The sequence below is a fragment of the Ochotona princeps genome, chromosome 30 (genome assembly GCF_030435755.1).
Source record: "Ochotona princeps isolate mOchPri1 chromosome 30, mOchPri1.hap1, whole genome shotgun sequence".
NCBI lineage: Eukaryota > Metazoa > Chordata > Mammalia > Lagomorpha > Ochotonidae > Ochotona > Ochotona princeps.
This window is the reverse complement of record NC_080861.1, coordinates 3,336,532-3,346,726: the sequence shown is the minus strand read 5'-3', so window position 1 is coordinate 3,346,726 and position 10,195 is coordinate 3,336,532. Positions and strand designations below refer to the sequence as shown.

The window sequence follows — 10,195 nt, the reverse complement described above, 5'->3', positions numbered from 1 at the left end:
AGAAAAATCTCCTCTCCCCACTTGGGAGTCAGTGTTTGCAACTTGGACCAGGACCTGGACCAAATGCACACTAATTCCTGGTGAAGGGAACCTGATTCTATCCCTATGGTGAGAATTTCTTCTTTCAAAAGGCTTGGATATTCAAAATTTGAGTTTTCTTTCAGTGGGAACCAAAGTTGGCATTTCATGGTTAAACATACTAATTTGGAACACAAGACAAAGGAGAGATGCTGAGCTTGGAGGAGGTGGTGGGGGGGGATGACTTTTGTGTTCCTTTGGGGTCAGTGAAGAAAAGCAGCCTCCCCATGCGCATTTAGGGTGGGAAGTCGGGCAGGGAGGATGGGAGGAGAAGGAGAACGAAAAAGCAGATGGAAGCCAAGAGCTTCGTGGAGATAAATCCCCTGCTAGTCATGAAGATCACAGACAGTGGACTGGAGGAAGGGAAGGATCAAGTATATAGGGTCAGGAACCAGCCCACTGATGGCTTTGACAAGAGATTTGGAATAATCACAGGGACTGAGGGAGGAGGCGCAGCAGCCAGACGCCGGATCTGCTTGAAGGCTAAAGCAGCCCAGGCCTCTCCCTCTGAAGCAAAGGAAGTGGTGGGATCATTTGAACAGAGGTGTGACACAGTGGAAATAGACCAAAGTAGAAGTGTAAAGAGCTCCTACGTTGGAAGGTAAACTGTCCTTTTGTTCACACCCCATGTTTTGACCCAGGCTGAGGGCTCCAGGCTGTTGCTGTAGCACAGAGATTAGATGTGCATATGCCCTCCATGCCGGCTGTATCCATGTGCTTTCTGCTTGGAACAGAGCAAATGAAATCCTGGCACTGCCCGGAGCCTCTCACCCTTCCTGGCCATGGCTCCCTCACCTCTGTTCTCTCCTCTGGCCCACCTACAAGACCTGCTGGAGCCGCCTCCCTGGCCAGCCCCCATTCAGCCCTCCCACCCCAGCCGCTGGCTGTCAGCCATTCCTGCCTCTGATTTGGGGCCTGCTGTTATGTCCTTGAGTCTCCTGCTGGTCTGGCCTTGGCTCGCCTGCTCACAATCTGCCATGGAATAAACCAACATCGCTGCTGCTGCTGCTGCTGCTGCTGCTGCTGCTGCAGTAACATCAGCCATATCCGCCACAGGCCCTGCAGCTTAGCAGGAGGAAGGGCTTCTGCTGGGCCAGCTGAGGGGGCGTTGGAGCTGTTTGGAAAGGTGTCATTGTGGGGAGGCAACACGGGTACCCTTGACCTTGCGCCTTCTCCTGGTTCCTAAGGTTCGGCTCCTTGCTCTTTGGGTGGTGTTACCTGGACTAAGGGCAGGTCACATGATCAGGTGATTGAGACATGTCATCTCTGAATCCCACACTTAGCTGAAAGAGATAATTAATACTGCATTGATCCCCAGACCTCTGTGTAATACAGGCCATCTTAACCGACAGGAGTAGGGTGAATCTCCCAGGCTTAGTCCAGAAGGGCTCTGGTTTCCTTACACCCTGAGCAGCAGTTCAGAGAGGGCTCTTCCTATGTCCCTGTACATATCTGCTGAGCCACCTTCATGCTTCTCTGGTCCTTAGCCATGGATCCCTGCAGGTCACTCCCCATTCCTGACTCAAAGCCTCTTCCAATGCAGCTCTCCGTCTGCCCCTGCCAGGTTCCTTGGCACACTGGTCCACACCAGGCTGAGAGACACTCATGAATGATATTAAGCCCTGAAGTGTTGGCGCACATCAGGAAGCCAATTTTTCTCCAGAGTCTGGCTGCCCCAAAGGCTTTACCCAACATGAGATTCATGTCTCCTCTGCCTGGGATCCCTAAAGCTATCTTGGAAGCTCTGAGTCTCTCTGTGGGCCACATCTGCCCCAGGGACTGTGCCCAGTGTCTCTTTGGGAAGCAGACACTAAAGAGGAGACATGGGTTTGGAGGTCCCCTCTGTAGGTCCACAGGAGGCAGTAGAAGTGGGCAGGAAGCTTCAGGCGACCATGTTCCTCTAGTAAGTTCTCTGCCAACCCAACAGAGAATTCTGGAGCAAAGACTGCCCATTGGTGAGACCTTGCACTGGGCACCAATGGCTGAGTGCATGAGTTTCAGCCACATTCTGTCGCTGTATTGGCCATCCCAGGAAAATATGGGCTCAGCTCCTACTGCCACACTGCCATGGGGGAGCCCTGAAGGCCCTGTTGCCACAGATCCTTGGCCAACTGCATCCCTCTCCACTGAACAACAAGTTCTTTCCAGAAAGAAGGGCCCCATAGTAGACCCTCCAGTGTAGCATCTCATGACCTCCTGCAGTCCTTGCCAAGCTCTCTGTGGACTAGGATTTGAAACCCAAAACTCAAAACTAAATCCTTTTGGCTCTCTTTCTAATATGCAACCCCACCTATTGGGAAATGAGCCCATCAAGCACGTTCTGCCACTAACATCTCGTCATCTGTTCTGGCAGTACGTGCTTGATGGGCAGCATGTCCCATGATAGAGGAAGCTGCCTTTCCAAGAAAGCAACTCACACCCACAACGAGCATACACAGGGACCTCAGGGGACACACGCCGTACTAGGAAGACGACCAGCAAAGACAGGGTATCCTCTGAAGGGCTTGCAGTCTAGGGCAGGGATTCACCCAGTAAAGCAAGTATGGGTGTTGTCGGTACTCCCACCTGGTTATTATGCTAAGACTTGAAAGTTTCCAGGACACTTACATATCTGTACCTAAACCACCATCCCATTTCCTGCTTCTGTATCCAGCAACAACAACCTCTCTTCACCCTGCAAAACTCCCCCGCTCAAAAATAAGCTCCTTTGGGCAGACTTCTGTGACTGCCCACCTCATTTCCCCAAGCAGACCCCTTGCTCCCTCTCTCCTCACTCCCTCCCTTTATCCGTTCCTCTCTCTTCCCCAACTTCTCGAGCAACAGAGAACATTTTTCGAGCAGTTTCTCCATGCCAAGCCCTGACATTAACACTGACAGGTATTCATTCTTGAGTCCTCACCACAGCCCTGGGAGGCAGGTGCAGTGACCCTGCAGCGTATCTGTCCTAGAACTAGGTGTGCTATTCTTCATGAGAAGGCTACTGCCACCAAAAGACACGTGTGAAGTGAGGGACTGTAGGACATGACAGACCCTTGCAGAACCAAGAGGACCTTAATGGCCATGCATTGGCTCACTGCTGCTGTTGGCCCAGACCTGTTTACCAGGGCAGGTGGTCACCCTGTGTGGGCCCTCCACTCCTCTGAGCCCTACCACTGCTAGCTGCCTCTCCACCTACTGCTTAGGCACCTCTGCCACCTGACCCTCTAGGTAATGGCCCATCAGGAATCTTTCTCTATGCATCTTTCTGATGCATAGAGCCCAGCTTCCTTGTGGGCCCACACCCACAAGGATAGTTTTGTTCAACCAACATCAAAGTCCTGCTCTCCTCACTACCCTCAACCAAATTGCAAACAAAAAGCCCAGATCCAAGCAAGAAAAGCCCAAGGTGAAGGTTGCCTGGCCAAGCAAATTTGGATTTAGAAGCAAATACCCAGGTTCACACTCCACTTAACCAGTTAAGCTTCTGGCAGGCATCCCATATGGGCGGGCCCAGTTCAAGTTTCCAACTGCTCCACTTCCAATCCAGCTCCCTGCTAATGTGCCTGGGAAAATGTAGAACATGGCTAAGTGCCTAGGCCCCTGCACTCATGTGAGAGATGTGGGTGAAACTTCTAACTTTGGCCTATCCCAGTCCCAGTCATTATAACCATTAGGGGAGTGAACCAGCAGATGGAAGATCTCTCCCTTTCTGTAACTCTTTCAAATAAATAAAATAAATCTGCAAAAATAAGACAATAATGCCACTTGCAATTTTTACCTGGTGTGTGGCCTGAGCATGTGTTGATGCCTCTCTGAATTCAACTCCCCTTCAAGAATGTGAGGATGACTATAATGACACCTGCCATGAGACTCCACCCACAAAGAAAAAGTCCTTTGGAAACCCGGGAGTCACATTCTTGTTCCCATAGCTGAGAGGCTCATGTGGCTATTGTTACTACATTTAGCAGAATACGTTGAGATGTCTGAGCTTGAATGTAAAGACATGAGTCCTAGAGTCAAGACAGCCAGGTTCAAATCCTAACCGAGCCACCTCCTGGCTGTGTGATCCTGGACAAACTAACTCACCATTCTCTGCTTCTGTGTTCCAAAGAGATTAACTAACTTAATCCATGTAAAGCACTTAAACAGTGGCAAGCTCAGAAATGGAATTCCATAAATGCCAATTTATAGCTATGGTTAGAGAAGGATTCAAAAGATTAGTATGTTATAATAGGATCCTACAGCAGTCTTCAACAAAAGTTCATGGACAACGCTTACAAAAAAAAAAAAACTACACATGAATTTCAAAAACTTTTTGCAACAAAATTAACATACCTTTTAGTTCCACAAATTCTTCTGGTGCTCTCTTATAACTACTATTTATATTGATATTTGAAAATTGTAGCGCCTTAACACAACTGCTCCCAGAAAGTGCAAGTAGACAGGCACTTCCCATCCAGGCCGACTTGGGAGAGGGGTGAGATTTGGATGGAAGGCAGAGAGCAAGATGAGAGCGGAGAGAAAGCATGAAGGTTCAGCCTCCACCCCCACCCCACTTCAGGACAGGTGCCAGCTCCCTCCAACTGTTGCGTTGGGCTTCACTTAAGATTCTTCTACATCTCTGCCAGGTGGCAGAAACCACCCAGAAGCTTTGAAAAGTACTGATCTCCCAGGCCCAATGCTAAAAGATTCCATCTTGACTGATCTTGAATGGGCATTACTGAGTATTAACAGTTCCCCCAGTGATATCCATGTACTGTCAGGCTTGAAGACCTGCAGGCTGTCAGGTTCCCAAGCTTGGCTGTATCAACATCACCTGAAAAACTGATTAAAGCACAGAGAACTGCCAGATCTGCAGGGGTTGGGGTGGAAGGGTGTAGGGAGGAGCTCTGGCCCAAGAATTCATTTTTCTTTCCAGAACGTTCCGAGGCAATGCTAGCATTGCAGATTGTGAATGCACATTGAGAGCCCCTGAGACAAGCAGGTAGTTTGCATAAAGTCACAGGTCACTCTGTTGTGGTGGTGGCTTTGGAATTTCAGATTCTATTCTGTTGCAATGAAACATGCTTGAAGCTTGGCAGACCTGACAGTGAGTGATGAAGGGATGAGGTGGGAGGAGATGGAAAACCAGGGAGCCAGCACCAAGGATGTGCAGCCTGAAGCATGGCAGCCACACTGATGGTGAGGAAGAGTGAGAGGCCAATGTGGCAGAAGGGCTACCACCAAATTCAGAAGTCAGAGGGCACTGAGCTATGAAGGAAAAGGAAGAAGTAGAATTGCATGCAGGAGGAGGCTTATCACACCACTCTTCCCCATGAACACCTGAAGTAGAATGTGGTAGGGAGGCAACGGTGAGCCCCCTACATCTCTGCTCCTGCGTGGAGCTGGTAGTCTTAGAGAACACGAGACAGACCCAGCTGCTTTGACCACAGCTACTATGTCATGCCATGCACTTCCATGGAGCAGCTAGATGACTGACTGATGTGCCACCAACCATCACTCCAAAAGCCTTCCCAATTTGCCCTCTCATGGACTTCTTCGGGGTAGGCAGATATTATGCATGAGCCCTCTTGGAGCTCAGGCTCCTCTAGCCCGACCCTGAGACTACCAGATCTGTAGTCGTGAGCAGTAGGGTTTGAGCAGGTCTTGGGTGAGAGGGCAGAGCATCCCCCAGCAGCTGGGATCAACAGTTTCATCTGAGGACTCAAGACACAGCCATTGGAACCATCTAGGTGCTCTCTCTCTCTCTTTCTCTCTGACTCTCCCTTCTTCACTGTAACACTGACTTTCAAATAAATCAACAAATGTTAAAAAAGGGAAGGGATCATGAGATCAGGGGTGACAATGAAGGAACTGGGTGAGGAACTCATTGTGGTATCCCCTGACCCAGGCACTGATGAAAAAGGGAACAGAATGAAAGCTCAGAGCTGAAGGGTTAAGAAAAGAATGTGGTGACAAGTGTGGAATGCTATGAGGCATTAAAGTGATAATGGGAAAAAAGAAAAATTAAAACAGAAATGATGTCAGGAGCATTGGCCTGCCAGGGCGTGGCCAGGGCTGACTGAGGGCATAGCCTTGGAACCCACAGTAACAGCGTGATGTCAAGTCCTCCACTTCACAGGTGGCCATGAGCCCAGAACATGACCACCCTTCAACAGCCTGCTTGGCTGCCTGCCTGCAAGGGACATAGAGCTTTTGGAGAGCAAGGTCCCTGGGCGTTCACTCCCTCACCTGCAGCTCCCATGGGCCCTAGGTTACTCAGCAGAAGCTGCTCAGCAGGTTAGCAAAAAGACTCAGGGCATGGGAAGTGAGCTTTATGGAGGGCCAGGCTAGTCAACAACCATGGATGAGCAGGAAACCACAAGGACACAGAGGGAGTTGCACATGGAGACTGCCTACTCTTCTGAAAAAGGGCAGGCCACTGCCGCCACCCAGAGAGTCCTATAGCCCCTCTGGAAGCTTTGCCCTCCCTCCCTCGACCTCACAGTCCTCCATCACAGCCCACACTTCTAGTCTCACCATTAGGAAACAGAGAGCAGTGGCACTCACTCCCCTTCTGCAGAGTGGGCCTGTCTCAAAAGGCTCAAGCACCAGCTCACCTGGGCATGCTTTAAGAGGAAATTGCATTCCTTAACAAGCTGGTCTCCTGGCATCCCTGGGGAAATAGTTGGTTAGGATGGACCCAGATGGCATGTCTTCAAATTGCTACATCTGCTTGGGACACCAGTTCTCTGCATTCAGGTTTGTTTGATGAGGATTCAAAGCCCTTAAGTTGCTTCAGTGGGGTTTGCTACCTGGATTCTTAGCACTGGGGCACTGTGAATAAGGGAGTAATCAGCTTCCACACTCCTCTTGGATCCCTAGAGATTTATCTAAACAACAGACTCTTTGCTTAAGAAATTACAATGAGGCATGGCGTTTTTACGGAAGGACCAAGAAGGATGGTATGACTCCTTCCCAAGTACCAGCTTGGCTTCACGTCAGTCGCAGGAACCTTAGGTGGAGAGGATTCCAAAGTGTCCGCCCTGAGCAGGGGCACAAGAAGAGGATCAGAGCCCCATGAGTCCCACTGACCACCCTAGACTTCCCACCCAAGGAGGAGGGTAACACCCTGCAGAGGAAGGGGAAGACTAAAGCCCTCACTTTCCTGTAGACGTTCAGGAGCTTCATGCAGCATGGTGGGTCCTGCAAGGTGGTGTGCCACAAACCCCCACCTCCAAGAACTCCTGGGAGGCTCCAAAGAGAAAGCATCCATAGGAGGAACTAAATGGCAGGCCCAGACGCTGCTGTAGGTACCTGCCTAGCAGCCCATGCAGCAGCAGCAAGCAGTGAGTGGACAAAGAGTGTTTCTCCTTGTCCATCTCTGGCATCTGGTGGTAACAGCACCCTCTCGGCTTGGGGTGCTGCCACCTTTCAGTCTGAAAAAGCAGTGCTCTGTTACAGTGGTTCATGCAGAGGTGGACACACGCTCTACTCCAGACCAACAAGCCCTACGGAATACCAAAATAGGTGGGGAAGGCAAGCTGTCGTTCTGGGGCCTATGGGGACAGAGAACATCCAGAGAAGCACATCCATGAGGAAGAACACACAGTCCTGAGGTGGGAGAGAACCAGCACTGACCTCTCAGCGAGGTTGTTGTGGCACAGAGGATGGAGCCACCACCTGGGTTGCACACATCACACACCAAAGTGCCCATTAGAGCCCCAGGTCCTCTACTTCCGATCCTGCTTCTGCTAATGCATCCCAGGAAGAAGCAGATAGTGGATTAAGTACTTGGACACCTGCCACCTACATGGGAAATCCAGAAGAAGTTCCTATCTCCAGGCTTTGGCCTGACCCAGCCCCAGCTGTTGCAGACTTTTGGGGAGTGAACCGCTGAATGAAGGATATTGCTTTCCTCTCTTTGTTACTCTGTCTTTCAGGTAGATGAACATTTAGGTGCGGGTGGTGTGGTGAACCTGACAAAGCCGCCATCTACATCCCATATGGGCACCAGTTTGTGCTCTGCCTCCTCCATTTTAGATTCAGTTGGTAACATGCCTAGCAAAGTGTGAAAAAATGGTGAAAGGATGAGGGAGAGATCTTCCACCTGCTGGCTCACTCCACAAACAGCCACAATGGCCAGAGCTGGGTCACTCTAAAGCCAGGAGTTTCTTCTAGGTCTTCCATGTGGGTGCAAAGTCCCAAGGCCTTGAACCATCCTCTGCTGCTTTCCCAGGCTGTTATCAGCGAGCTGGATCAGAAACGGAGTGGCTGGGACATGAACCGGCACCCATATGGGATGTTGGCACTGGCACAGGTAGAGGATTTGCCTGCTATACCACTGCACATCCCCTAACAATTTTTTTTAGGACACAAATTGATAGCATTTCTGTGATGTGCATAAAAAAGTGTTCAGATGGAGACACCGTGGAAACTCAAGAATTCCAAAAGTCAGAGCAAAGTCCCCTGCAGCTACTGTAGAGTCAAGTGCAATGGCCTGTGTGTTTATCCAGCACAACTTCCGCCACACAGTGGGTGCTCAAGACATTTCGCACATCACCCTGTCCTGCAGCTCCTCACAATCCACCAGAAGAGACAGCCTGCTGCACAAAAACTAGGCCATCGTGTTGCAGGAGCAGTAATAGAGATACGGACAGAGCACCTCGCTGCTTAACTAAATTGAATGGAATGGCATTTAGCCTGTCTGCATTCATGCAATCATCAGGTATGTAAAGATTCCATCAGTTGGCGACGTAGGAGGGGAGTGAGAGCAGGCGGACATTGCTGAACATGCACTATGGGCTGGATTAGAAAATAATACTTTAATGAAGTAACTAAGAGCATTGCTATCTTGTGGGTGAAGAAGCTGGAACTCTGAAAGCTTCCTATTCCCGAAGCAGAACAATTGCTCTTTAGCAATGGCTTGATCCAGGACTCAGCACTGTGAGATCCTGGTTTTCTCCCAGAACTCACCTCTATTTTCCAGAGCGGCTTCGGAACTCTTACCCTGGGGCTCACGGATGGCCCCTACAGCTAATAGTTCCCTTCTTCCTTTCTGCCTGAACAAAATAATGCCGAATGGCAGGCTCTCCATTGGCCTAGCCGGGCTGGCCACCGACGTCCAGACAGTTGCACAGCGCCTCAAGTTCCGACTGAACCTGTACGAGTTGAAGGAAGGCCGGCAGATCAAGCCTTACACACTCATGAGCATGGTGGCAAACTTTCTGTATGAGAAACGGTTTGGTCCCTACTACACAGAGCCAGTCATCGTGGCCTTGGACCCCAAGACCTATAAGCCCTTGATCTGCTCTCTCGACCTCATCGGCTGCCCTATGGTAATGGATGACTTTGTCGTCAGTGGCACCTGCGCCGAACAGATGTACGGGATGTGCGAGTCCCTCTGGGAGCCCAACACGGACCCGGAGCACCTGTTTGAGACCATCTCCCAAGCCATGCTCAACGCCGTGGACCGAGATGCTGTGTCAGGCACGGGGGTCATTGTCACATCATCGAGAAGGACAAAATCATCACCCGGACCCTAAAGGCCCAAATGGACTGACCCTGCCCCCAGTGCCCACTTGGTTGTTTTTTTTTTTTTTTTAATAAAGCTTTTCTTTGAAAAAAAATAAATAATGCCCAAGAAGCATGGTTCCACCCCAGCAATCCCAATGAATACACTGCTGGGCCTTCTTATCTGTGACCAAGTCACATGCTTGTGCCTGAACCTGGAGCTTTAGCCAGGAAATACTATGATGCTCTGCGTGCCAGGAGGCACCAAAAGTCCACCCCTTCGCTGAGCACTGACTCAGCTCTCACAAAGCACACAAGTGCAGATCAAATTGCCAGAGGCTCCTCAGAAGGCACTTGGGTGAATGGATACTCAATGGTGCACACAGGAAAGTCCACATGTTTTACCCTCCTTGTCTGCTTTAAAAGGTTTTGTAATCAGAGCTCATACCAACATGTGGCCCTGGAGATGGTAGGAAGCCCAGATGAGATAGAGCAGCAAGGTACACTGGTGTGAGTCCTCCAATATCAATGGGAAAGAATACGGTGACCCATAAGCCACAGAACTGTAACTATATCTCCAGTCATTTCCTGTCTAGCACCCCAGTCTTTCCATTCTCTAAGCATACACATATAGCAGCACCTAGCG

At 50.2% G+C, this 10,195-nt stretch overlaps 1 pseudogene across 1 annotated transcript; it reads left to right on the top strand.

Annotated features, from left to right (window-relative positions):
* The first annotated feature begins 9,110 nt into the window (after nt 1–9,110).
* On the top strand, nt 9,111–9,636 carry LOC101528713 (proteasome subunit beta type-3-like; annotated as a pseudogene). Its single transcript, XR_192125.2, has one exon. The product of XR_192125.2 is annotated as a proteasome subunit beta type-3-like (transcript).
* The last annotated feature ends 559 nt before the right edge of the window (nt 9,637–10,195 follow it).